We start from the raw sequence: 13,385 nt of genomic DNA, 5'->3' as shown, positions 1-13,385 counted from the left end.
GTCTGTGATAATTATGTTAATCCCTTGTGTAGCATAATTATATCACAGACATAGGGGAGGATTTTGTGTGTAATTACTGGGAGTGGTTTTAATGATGTACGTGTATGATTGGTTGTTTTGTCCCGCCCTGTGGGTGGTCCTGTATTTTCAAAATGGTAATAAAAACCAGGCTGGGTGTTCCAGCACCTCAGACCTCTTCTGACCCTCAATACGTAGCCGTGTCTCGTTATTGGAGGGAACTGCTATATCACACTGGGGATTGCTATGCGCTGCATATTCCCCTGAGCTCTTAATCACTTAGCTCTTTTAAGAGCTTGTTCCTGTTACGCTCTCCTGGAGGAGAGGTCTTCCCCACACGGTCCTGGAGGACAGAAGCCGATCCAGGGTGGAAGGAAGACGGCGCGGCTCCAGTTAAGCTACGGCGGTTGTGGAGCCTGCGGTGGTTGTGGTGTCGTCTGCAGTGCTTGGAGTCCTCTGAGAGCGCTAGGAGCATCCATCAACGGAGGGTACTCGGTCGGAGTACACGGAGCTCCGTTACATTGGTGGCAGCGGTGGGATGGCGTCCTAGTGCGAGGAGAAGCAGCTCAGAGACACTGGTAACGTTTGGAGTTACAATTGAGGGCAACGCTAGCCATTGGGCAGCGCCCCTGGCTACAATAGGATGGAATCAGCTGGTTTGCGGACAGCGTTCCATGATGAGGAGGAGAAGGAGGCCGCAGATTACAGGGATGCAGCCAGAAGGGAACTCTGGTATGATGCCCTGGAAGAGGCCCAGTGGCGGCGAGGTGAGGGCCTCCCCAGTGATGAGCAGCGGCTACAGAAGCGTGTGGCAATGCGAATATGTCTATTGGGGGAGCAGCCCCTAGATGAGTGGGTGGCAAGACTGGAGACCCTGGTATGGCGAGAGATCGGGCTAGACAACGCATACCAGGCCCTCTGGTGGCATACCATTCGACTTACTCCCTGGACGGCCGAGCACGACCTACCGGAGGGGGATGATTATGATGGTCCTGGTCTACTTCAGGATGCCATGGAGGAGGATCTTGATTTCGGCAGCACGGAGGAGTCTAGGTTTTTGGACATCTACGACTACCGGATGGGCATGTATGTCTGGGCTGACGAACGCGAGGTGAGAGAAGACATGACCCACCTGGTAACAAGGGAGTGGGAGCTGGAGCAAGACTACCTACACCTGCTCAGCTCCGTGCAGCCCCAACCTACCCGACAAGCAGAACCAGGTCTAGAGCCCTTCAGCTGGAAGGATATCGTAGAGGTTTACTGGGAAGATCCCCAACCCCAGAGTGAGTGTCAGGGAGCCGAAGGTGCCGTCCTTCCCCCCCAGCAGCAGTGTGTCCTACAGAGAGCAGAGACAGTTGGTCCCTCTCTACAGCAACAGGACAATGGTAAAGGAGTGGAGACAGGTGGTCTCCCTCTCCAGCGGCAGTGTGTACCCCAGGGGGCCGAAGGTGCCGACCTTCCCCCCCAGCAGCAGTGTGTCCTACAGAGAGCAGAGACAGTTGGTCCCTCTCTACAGCAACAGGACAATGTTACGGGAGTGGAGACAGGCGGTCTCCCTCTCCAGCGGCAGCCTGTGTTTCCGGGAAAGGAGCACAGCACACCCTCTCCCCAGCGGCAGCTTACCCTAACAAGGGGAGACACCAATCCCCCAGACGGCGCAGATGGGACCGTGGTCTCTGTGCCTGACCTACAGGGATGCTGGACAGCCTTTCCAGATCCCCAACTACCCTCACCGGGACACCCAGAGGAGGGGGTAAGTACAAATTCCCCTCCCCAGGTAACTCCTAGCGTGGCACCAGAGTTAACAGAGGCAATGTTAACCCCTACTGACATCCATGTTCCCTTGGCTACTGAGCCGGACTATGTCCCAAGCATCCCAGCAGACGAGCTGGCAGCTGGGCAGAGTGCAGTCGGCCTCTGCCCTACCTTTGTCCCTGGTCCAGAGCCGGATGTCCCGCAGGCTACCCCAGCCGAAGAGCTGGCAGCTGGGCAGAGTGCAGTCGGCCTCTGCCCTACCTTTGTCCCTGGTCCAGAGCCTGATGTCCTGCAGGCTACCCCAGCAGAAGAGCTGGCAGCTGGGCAGATTGCAGTCGGCCTCTGCCCTACCTTTTTCCCTGGTCCAGAGCCTGATGTCCTGCAGGCTACCCCAGCAGAAGAGCTGAAATCTGGGCAGAGTGCAGTTGGCCTCTGCCCTTCAAGTACCCTCGGCATGTGGCCTCATTACCACAGCCAAATACCCAGGTGCAGTGACTGTGTGTTGTGGGTGGGCTGTTCCTGTACTTTGATGTTGTGGGGGGGCTACTCGGACATCTGTTTATTGTGGGTTGGTGGATCGACTAACGGAGGCACTGACCGACACCAGTCCCCCACTCTATACTAAATCCCAGTCCCCCATACACTAAATCCCAGTCCCCCATACACTAAATCCCAGTCCCTCCATATACTAGATCCCAGTCCCCCACATACTAAATCCCAGTCCCCCATACTAATCACAGTACCCCAACTAAATTCCAGTCCTCCCATTATACTAAATCCCAGTACCCCCCATACTAAATTCCAGTCCCCCACTCTATACTAAATCCCAGTCCCCCCATATACTAAATCCCAGTCCCTTCATATACTAAATCCCAGTCTGTCCATATACTAGATCCCAGTCCCCCACATACTAAATCCCAGTCCCCCCATACTAAATTCCAGTCCTCCCATATACTCCAGTCCCCCTATACTAAATAACAGTCCCCCCATACTAAATCCCAGTCCCCACATATACAAAATCCCAGTCCCACATGTACTAAATCCCAGTCCCCCATGTACTAAATCCCAGTCCCCCATGTACTAAATCCCAGTCACCCCCATATACTAAATCCCAGTCCTCCCTCTGCTAAATCCCAGTCCCCCATATACTAAATCCCAGTCCCCCTCTATACTAAATCCCAGTCCCCCCATATACTAAATCCCAGTTCCCCCCTCTATACTAAATCCCAGTCCCCCCTCTACTAAATCCCAGTCCCCCATACTAAATCCCAGTCCCCCCATAGACTAAATCCCAGTCCCCCCATATAATAAATCCCAGTCCCCCCATATACTAAATCCCAGTCGCCCCTATACTAAATCCCAGTCCCCCATATACTAAATCCCAGTCCCCCCATATACTAAATCCCAGTCCCCCATATACTAAATCCCAGTGCCTCCCATATACTAAATCCCAGTCCCCCATATACTAAATCCCAGTCCCCCCATACTAAATCCCAGTCCCCCAACTAAATTCCAGTACCCCCAACTAAATTCAAGTACCCCCAACTAAATTCCAGCCTCCCATATACTAAATCCCAGTACCCCCAACTAAATCCCAGCCCCCATATACTAAATCCCAGTCACCCCATACTAAATCCCAGTCCCCCCATACTAAATCCCAGTACCCCCCAGACTAAACACCAGTCCCCCCATATACTAAATCCCAGCCCCCCCCATATACTAAATCCCAGTCCCTCTCATACTGAATCCAAGTCCCTCTCATACTGAATCCACGTCCCCCTCTACTAAATCCCAGTCCCCCATATACTAAATCCCAGTCCCCCCATACTAAATCCCAGTCCCCCAACTAAATCCCAGTACCCCCAACTAAATCCCAGCCCCCCCATATACTAAATCCCAGTCACCCCATATACTAAATCCCAGTCCCACCATACTAAATCCCAGTCCCCCCAACTAAATTCCAGTCCTCCCATTATACTAAATCCCAGTCCCCCCATATACTAAATCCCAGTACCCCCATACTAAATCCCAGTCCCCCACTGTTACAAATCGCTATTTGTAACTGGCCCTTTAAATGAGAAATTGCCCTGCTTCCCTGGATTGTGGAGAAGCCTATTTGCCAGCCTCCTTCCTTATGACTATGGCCCTGTGTGAGCGGTGATACCCCAGATGGCTATGCCATGGAGCCTATTCATATAATGAAAGACTATGGGAAAGACTTTAGCTCCATGGCAATTGAACTGTGTGAATAGGATCTGCGCGCTATTCGGTAGTTTTGTGCGCTCAGATCCCAGCTATCTGGGGATATGTGAAATGTCTGTGTGTTATGTGTAAAATGTGACTTTATGTATTTTAAAGTGTTTTATGTTGTTTTGCAACCATGTGGTTAATGGAGTCTGCCTCTAGTCCTGGATAATTGAATTACTTCCCCCCATTGTCTCCAGGATAGAGGGCCCTGTAAAACCATGCTTCCAGAAGGTCAAATGCACATTTGTACTAACTTCTGAACCCCTGGTCCAATTCGTATGATTTTTGAGTATGTTGTTCCCCTGAATGGATTGATTGTGAATATGTATTTTTATGCGAATGTGATGTATATTTTGGGAGTTATGAATGTTGTGTAAAAACTGTATTTTTACTGTCTGTGATAATTATGTTAATCCCTTGTGTAGCATAATTATATCACAGACATAGGGGAGGATTTTGTGTGTAATTACTGGGAGTGGTTTTAATGATGTACGTGTATGATTGGTTGTTTTGTCCCGCCCTGTGGGTGGTCCTGTATTTTCAAAATGGTAATAAAAACCAGGCTGGGTGTTCCAGCACCTCAGACCTCTTCTGACCCTCAATACGTAGCCGTGTCTCGTTATTGGAGGGAACTGCTATATCACACTGGGGATTGCTATGCGCTGCATATTCCCCTGAGCTCTTAATCACTTAGCTCTTTTAAGAGCTTGTTCCTGTTACGCTCTCCTGGAGGAGAGGTCTTCCCCACACGGTCCTGGAGGACAGAAGCCGATCCAGGGTGGAAGGAAGACGGCGCGGCTCCAGTTAAGCTACGGCGGTTGTGGAGCCTGCGGTGGTTGTGGTGTCGTCTGCAGTGCTTGGAGTCCTCTGAGAGCGCTAGGAGCATCCATCAACGGAGGGTACTCGGTCGGAGTACACGGAGCTCCGTTACATTGGTGGCAGCGGTGGGATGGCGTCCTAGTGCGAGGAGAAGCAGCTCAGAGACACTGGTAACGTTTGGAGTTACAATTGAGGGCAACGCTAGCCATTGGGCAGCGCCCCTGGCTACAATAGGATGGAATCAGCTGGTTTGCGGACAGCGTTCCATGATGAGGAGGAGAAGGAGGCCGCAGATTACAGGGATGCAGCCAGAAGGGAACTCTGGTATGATGCCCTGGAAGAGGCCCAGTGGCGGCGAGGTGAGGGCCTCCCCAGTGATGAGCAGCGGCTACAGAAGCGTGTGGCAATGCGAATATGTCTATTGGGGGAGCAGCCCCTAGATGAGTGGGTGGCAAGACTGGAGACCCTGGTATGGCGAGAGATCGGGCTAGACAACGCATACCAGGCCCTCTGGTGGCATACCATTCGACTTACTCCCTGGACGGCCGAGCACGACCTACCGGAGGGGGATGATTATGATGGTCCTGGTCTACTTCAGGATGCCATGGAGGAGGATCTTGATTTCGGCAGCACGGAGGAGTCTAGGTTTTGGGACATCTACGACTACCGGATGGGCATGTATGTCTGGGCTGACGAACGCGAGGTGAGAGAAGACATGACCCACCTGGTAACAAGGGAGTGGGAGCTGGAGCAAGACTACCTACACCTGCTCAGCTCCGTGCAGCCCCAACCTACCCGACAAGCAGAACCAGGTCTAGAGCCCTTCAGCTGGAAGGATATCGTAGAGGTTTACTGGGAAGATCCCCAACCCCAGAGTGAGTGTCAGGGAGCCGAAGGTGCCGTCCTTCCCCCCCAGCAGCAGTGTGTCCTACAGAGAGCAGAGACAGTTGGTCCCTCTCTACAGCAACAGGACAATGGTAAAGGAGTGGAGACAGGTGGTCTCCCTCTCCAGCGGCAGTGTGTACCCCAGGGGGCCGAAGGTGCCGACCTTCCCCCCCAGCAGCAGTGTGTCCTACAGAGAGCAGAGACAGTTGGTCCCTCTCTACAGCAACAGGACAATGTTACGGGAGTGGAGACAGGCGGTCTCCCTCTCCAGCGGCAGCCTGTGTTTCCGGGAAAGGAGCACAGCACACCCTCTCCCCAGCGGCAGCTTACCCTAACAAGGGGAGACACCAATCCCCCAGACGGCGCAGATGGGACCGTGGTCTCTGTGCCTGACCTACAGGGATGCTGGACAGCCTTTCCAGATCCCCAACTACCCTCACCGGGACACCCAGAGGAGGGGGTAAGTACAAATTCCCCTCCCCAGGTAACTCCTAGCGTGGCACCAGAGTTAACAGAGGCAATGTTAACCCCTACTGACGTCCATGTTCCCTTGGCTACTGAGCCGGACTATGTCCCAAGCATCCCAGCAGACGAGCTGGCAGCTGGGCAGAGTGCAGTCGGCCTCTGCCCTACCTTTGTCCCTGGTCCAGAGCCGGATGTCCCGCAGGCTACCCCAGCCGAAGAGCTGGCAGCTGGGCAGAGTGCAGTCGGCCTCTGCCCTACCTTTGTCCCTGGTCCAGAGCCTGATGTCCTGCAGGCTACCCCAGCAGAAGAGCTGGCAGCTGGGCAGATTGCAGTCGGCCTCTGCCCTACCTTTTTCCCTGGTCCAGAGCCTGATGTCCTGCAGGCTACCCCAGCAGAAGAGCTGAAATCTGGGCAGAGTGCAGTTGGCCTCTGCCCTTCAAGTACCCTCGGCATGTGGCCTCATTACCACAGCCAAATACCCAGGTGCAGTGACTGTGTGTTGTGGGTGGGCTGTTCCTGTACTTTGATGTTGTGGGGGGGCTACTCGGACATCTGTTTATTGTGGGTTGGTGGATCGACTAACGGAGGCACTGACCGACAGAAGGTCAGATGCCTGGTTAGTCTTCCCCCCAAAGGGGAGATGTGTTACAAATCGCTATTTGTAACTGGCCCTTTAAATGAGAAATTGCCCTGCTTCCCTGGATTGTGGAGAAGCCTATTTGCCAGCCTCCTTCCTTATGACTATGGCCCTGTGTGAGCGGTGATACCCCAGATGGCTATGCCATGGAGCCTATTCATATAATGAAAGACTATGGGAAAGACTTTAGCTCCATGGCAATTGAACTGTGTGAATAGGATCTGCGCGCTATTCGGTAGTTTTGTGCGCTCAGATCCCAGCTATCTGGGGATATGTGAAATGTCTGTGTGTTATGTGTAAAATGTGACTTTATGTATTTTAAAGTGTTTTATGTTGTTTTGCAACCATGTGGTTAATGGAGTCTGCCTCTAGTCCTGGATAATTGAATTACTTCCCCCCATTGTCTCCAGGATAGAGGGCCCTGTAAAACCATGCTTCCAGAAGGTCAAATGCACATTTGTACTAACTTCTGAACCCCTGGTCCAATTCGTATGATTTTTGAGTATGTTGTTCCCCTGAATGGATTGATTGTGAATATGTATTTTTATGCGAATGTGATGTATATTTTGGGAGTTATGAATGTTGTGTAAAAACTGTATTTTTACTGTCTGTGATAATTATGTTAATCCCTTGTGTAGCATAATTATATCACAGACATAGGGGAGGATTTTGTGTGTAATTACTGGGAGTGGTTTTAATGATGTACGTGTATGATTGGTTGTTTTGTCCCGCCCTGTGGGTGGTCCTGTATTTTCAAAATGGTAATAAAAACCAGGCTGGGTGTTCCAGCACCTCAGACCTCTTCTGACCCTCAATACGTAGCCGTGTCTCGTTATTGGAGGGAACTGCTATATCACACTGGGGATTGCTATGCGCTGCATATTCCCCTGAGCTCTTAATCACTTAGCTCTTTTAAGAGCTTGTTCCTGTTACGCTCTCCTGGAGGAGAGGTCTTCCCCACACGGTCCTGGAGGACAGAAGCCGATCCAGGGTGGAAGGAAGACGGCGCGGCTCCAGTTAAGCTACGGCGGTTGTGGAGCCTGCGGTGGTTGTGGTGTCGTCTGCAGTGCTTGGAGTCCTCTGAGAGCGCTAGGAGCATCCATCAACGGAGGGTACTCGGTCGGAGTACACGGAGCTCCGTTACACCCACTCTATACTAAATCCCAGTCCCCCCATATACTAAATCCCAGCCCCCCATATACTAAATTCCAGTCCCTCCATATACTAGATCCCAGTCCCCCAATACTAAATCCCAGACCCCCCATTCTAAATCCCAGTACCCCAACTATATTCCAGTCCTCCCATTATACTAAATCCCAGTCCCCCATGTACTAAATCCCAGTCCCCCCTCTACTAAATTCCAGTCACCCCCCATATACTAAATCCCAGTCCTCCCTCTGCTAAATCCCAGTCCCCCATATACTAAATCCCAGTCCCCCCTCTATACTAAATCCCAGTCCCCTCCTCTATACTAAATCCCATTCCCCCCTGTAACGGAGCTCCGTGTACCCCGACCGAGTACCCTCCGTTGATGGATGCTCCTAGCGCTCTCAGAGGACTCCAAGCACTGCAGACGACACCACAACCACCGCAGACTCCACAACCGCCGTAGCTTAACTGGAGCCGCGCCGTCTTCCTTCCACCCTGGATCGGCTTCTGTCCTCCAGGACCGTGTGGGGAAGACCTCTCCTCCAGGAGAGCGTATCTGGAACAAGCTCTTAAAAGAGCTAAGTGATTAAGAGCTCAGGGGAATATGCATCGCATAGCAATCCCCAGTGTGATATAGCAGTTCCCTCCAATAACGAGACACGGCTACGTATTGAGGGTCAGAAGAGGTCTGAGGACTGGAACACCCAGCCTGCTTTTTATTAGGATCAGGTACATACAGGACACTCCCAGGGGGAGGATGAAATTGACCAATCACATGCATGGTAACACCCCCACGTCTCCTCCCCTCAGATAAACACATAACCCAATTAAAACATACATTATTTTACCCAAGTTCTGGATGTACCCCAAAAACAGGGGGTACAGCTTTAAATCTGGTATCCCCAAATAGCCCTTGTTCAGGGGAACAGTCTGTCCAAAAATCAGCCCATTCGGATGGATGGTTCGGGAGATACAGGGCTCCAAAGTTTTGACCGACCGCACAGACCAACTAGCCGAAAATAGTTCTGTAGCGGCACCCCGGTGTAGTAGGGGGTTTACGCCGCTGAGAAGGTGTCCTTTCCCCCAAGCACGAAGTTAGCTACAGCACAACAGGTTCCCCATAATTACGATATCCAAGTAATAGTCATCCCCTCCAAGCACGAGACGAGACTCTGTGTTGAGGGTCAAAAGTAAGAGTAATGTTTATTCGGTAACTCGGGCTTTTATGCCGTACAACAACTCCTCCCCGTATCCGGAGGAGATAATACATTTACAGTGGGAGTCACTCCCACTGTACCGAGCAGAATATTATAACATTATTACAAGTTTATATAACACACACAATATGCAACGAAAATACATTGTGCTACGTGTATTAGGGAACGGAGATCTAGGGGAACAATATACGTGAAAATCCCCTAGATCGGTTGGGCCGTTCGCCAGATACACGTTTGCACCAATTACTCAAAAACTATACAAGATAAACGAAAACTCTCTGTTGGACCGGGTGTCTTTAGTTCGGTACTTTGGATCCGTCGACTAGCATGGGCGTATGTCGTTGGTAAGGTCGGAATTCATCGTGTGGAAAGTTCGGTCATTAGTCCACGCGGTCAAAATGGCCGCGACCCATTGTTCTCTCCACGTGGCGATGTATACCGTACGGATCCACAAGTACCCGAAATCCCCAATAATCCATATGCAACGGCAATTCTCCGAGATGGTATCGGTTACACTAGAAAGGGGTCTGTCACACGGCTCCCTCCTAGTGGTACACTCCGGCAGACCTGGATTGATCCTTTCGGATTAACTTAGGGATGACCGGAATTCATTTGTCCGGAGAATTGTCCAGTTGTCGAGACAACCCATCGGCGTTGCCATTTAGCTTACCGGGTCGATAGCTGATGGTGAAATTGTACGTTTGCAGGGCCAAGCTCCATCTCAGCAATCGGCCGTTGTCTCCTGCGACCCGGTTAAGCCATACCAATGGATTGTGATCTGTTACCAAAGAGAATTCCTGTCCATACAAATAAGGTGTTAGTTTTTTCAATGCCCATACCAGGGCCAGGCACTCTTTCTCTACGGCCGCATAACTCACTTCCCTCGGTAACAGCTTTCGGCTGAGGTATGCGACCGGATGCTCCTTTCCATCTTCCCCGATTTGGCTCAGCACAGCCCCCAGTCCATACATGGAAGCGTCTGTATGTACAAGGAAACGTTTGTTAGGTACTGGGGCAGCCAAGACAGGAGCATTAACAAGAGCATGTTTGAGAGATTGAAATGCGGCTTCGCAAGCGGGAGACCACAGGACCTGTCTGGGTAAATTCTTTTTGGTCAAGTCAGTCAAAGGTTTGGCTACCGTGCTATAATCAGGGACAAAGCGTCTATAGTACCCGGCGGTCCCTAAGAAGGCCAATACCTGGGTCTTGGTATTCGGTGTGGGCCAGTTTGCTACTGCCTCAACCTTGGCAGGCTCCGGTCTCTGGTTTCCACACCCCACCCGGTGTCCCAGGTATTGGACCTCGGCCATTCCTAGATGGCATTTCTCGGGTTTTAGTGTCAGGCCCGCGGCCCGAATCTTATCTAGGACTACCCCTACGTGGACTAAATGTTCTTCCCAAGACTCACTGTAGATCGCAATGTCATCCAGGTATGCACACGCAAACTCCTGGAAGCCATCGAGGAGCCGATCCACCATTCGCTGGAACGTAGCCGGGGCATTTTTCATCCCGAATGGCATGACCTTAAATTGGTATAAGCCAAACGGGGTGACAAAGGCCGACTTGGGCACGGCATCCTCGGCCAGGGGGATCTGCCAATAACCCTTGCAGAGGTCTATGGTAGAGAGGTAGTTACCCCTGGCTATGCGATCTAATAATTCGTCTACCCGAGGCATGGGGTAAGCGTCAGTGGTAGTCTTTTCATTTAGCCGCCTGTAGTCGACGCAGAACCGAGTGGTTCCGTCTTTCTTGGGGACTAGGACTACGGGAGAGGCCCAGGGACTGTCGGATGGCTCAATGACCCCCAGCTGTGTCATTTCCCGTATTTCCTTCAGCATTCCGTCCCGGACGGCTTCCGGAATACGGTACGGGGGTTGTCGGAGGGGGGCCTGCCCTGGGGTCTCTACTTTGTGTATGGCCAGGGTTGTGTATCCTGGCTCCTGGGAGAAGGTACTCTGCTTCTCCCATAGGAGCTGTCTAGCCTGCTCTAGCTCCGTAGGGTTCAGTCGTTCTCCCAGTTTCACTAGGCTAACTAGGTCGGGGTGAGTCTCCTTTTCCAGCAGGTCAGGTAGGGGTAAATTTTCAGGGTCATCAGTAGCTGGGGCACAAACAGCGTTAACATCTTCCTGTCGCTCTTGGTACTCTTTCAGCATGTTCACATGAAAGGAGCGTTGGATCCTTTCATCTGCACAGCTGGCAATAAGGTAGGTGGTATCACAGAGTTGGGCTAAAACCTTGTAAGGACCCTGCCACGCAGCCTGCAGTTTGTTGTCCTTCACCGGTTTTAGCACCAATACCTTCTGCCCTATATGGAACAGTCGTTGCCGGGCACCCCTATCGTACCATCGTTTCTGTTGCCCCTGGGCCGCCTGGAGATTCTCCCTTACCAATAGGGAGAGTTGCTCCATGCGGTCCCGGAGCTCCAGGACATATGGCACAATAGGTGTCCCTGCCTGTTCGGTTTCCCCTTCCCAGTGGTCCCGAATGAGATCGAGGGGTCCTCGCACCCTCCTCCCATACAATAACTCAAAGGGAGAAAAACCCGTAGATTCTTGGGGGACCTCCCTATAGGCAAATAACAGGTGGGGTAAGAATCTCTCCCAGTCTCTGCAACCGTCCGTAAAGGTCCTCAACATTTGTTTGAGAGTCCCATTAAAGCGCTCACAGAGGCCGTTAGTTTGAGGGTGGTACGGGGAACTGAGCAGGGGTTTAATGTGGCACACTTTCCATAACTGCTGTGTGAGTACGGCAGTGAACTGGGTTCCCTGGTCGGATAGGATTTCTTTAGGGAATCCCACCCGAGTGAATATCTTTACCAAGGCATCGGCTACCGTCTCCGCTTCAATATTCGGCAGGGGCACCGCCTCGGGGTACCGGGTCCCATAGTCCACCACGGTAAGAATGTACTTCTTACCGGACGGGCTATGTCGCGCTAGGGGGCCTACAATGTCGACGGCGACCCTATAGAAGGGTTCCCCAATGATCGGCATCGACATTAATTTGGCCTTCGGGCGATCTCCCCTCTTACCCACCCGTTGGCAAGTGTCACAGGTTCTGCAATATTGTCGCACGTCCCGGTTAAACCCTGGCCAGAAGAAATTCTGGGTAATCCTATGGGCCGTGCGACGTACTCCTGAATGGCCAGCTAAGGGTATATCGTGAGCGATCCTCATGATCTCTCGCCTGTATTTTTTCGGTAGCACTAGTTGCTTCTGTGGGACGGGGTTTTTACCGGCTGCGGGCTCCTGGGGGATCCTATACAGTCTATCCCCCACCCACTCGTAGCTTTCCCCATCTGTCCCCGGTTCCCCTTTCTCTGCCTTATCCCTATATTTCCGGAGAGTGACGTCTTCCCGCGTCTCCCTCCCAAACGTCTCAGGGGTATCCCAGTCTAAGGGGGTCTGTCCTAAGGTCACAGTCGGAGGGTCAGATCTTACCTGGGTCTCCGCGACTGGCGGGCCGATTCCAATTGCACGAGCCTGAGCCCGGGTGGTGACAGGGCAGGCTCCAGCAGGGCCTTGAGGAGCAAAAGCGGACAACAGCGGGGCTAAGTCATTTCCCAAAAGTACTTCCGCGGGTAGCCCTTTCATCAGGCCCACATTCACTTGGCCAGCTCCTACCCCCCAATCCAAATGCACTCGGGCCGTGGGGAGGCGATGTACTGCACCCCCGGCCACTCTAACGGCCACCGTTTGGCCAGTATGTTCTTTTTCTGGGACCAGGTCGTGTTGAATCAAGGTTAAGGTGGCCCCAGTGTCTCGTAACCCACTGACAACTTGTCCATTCACTCGGACTGTTTGTCGGTGATGCTGCCGGTTGTCTACAGCAGCCGCATATAGGGGATTGGCCTCGTGTAAAATCTCCCATTGCTCTTCCCCCAGAGGTTGCGCTTCAATGCAATGGGCCCCTGAGGTAAAAGGTCGGGGGTTCCCTTCAGCGGGCTTCCTCCAGGACGTTTGTCGAGCGGGATCAAGTGGGCATTTGTCCCTCAGGTGACCCACTTGCTGACACCTATGGCACCGCCGGCGGTCCGGGACACTTGACTGGGTGAAGCGGGAGGAAGTGTTGTAGCTAGGTTGGATAGTGGGGGTGGTTGGAGTAGGGCCGACAGGGCGGCTTTCTACTCGGGCAGCTGTCTTTTGGACCGAGAGATCGGGTTTGCGGGCGTCTGCATACTCGTCGGCCAACCGGGC

The sequence above is a fragment of the Pelobates fuscus genome, chromosome 1 (genome assembly GCF_036172605.1).
Source record: "Pelobates fuscus isolate aPelFus1 chromosome 1, aPelFus1.pri, whole genome shotgun sequence".
NCBI classification, from domain to species: domain Eukaryota; kingdom Metazoa; phylum Chordata; class Amphibia; order Anura; family Pelobatidae; genus Pelobates; species Pelobates fuscus.
The sequence above is the reverse complement of the archived record's forward strand: the minus strand, read 5'-3'. Positions refer to the sequence as shown.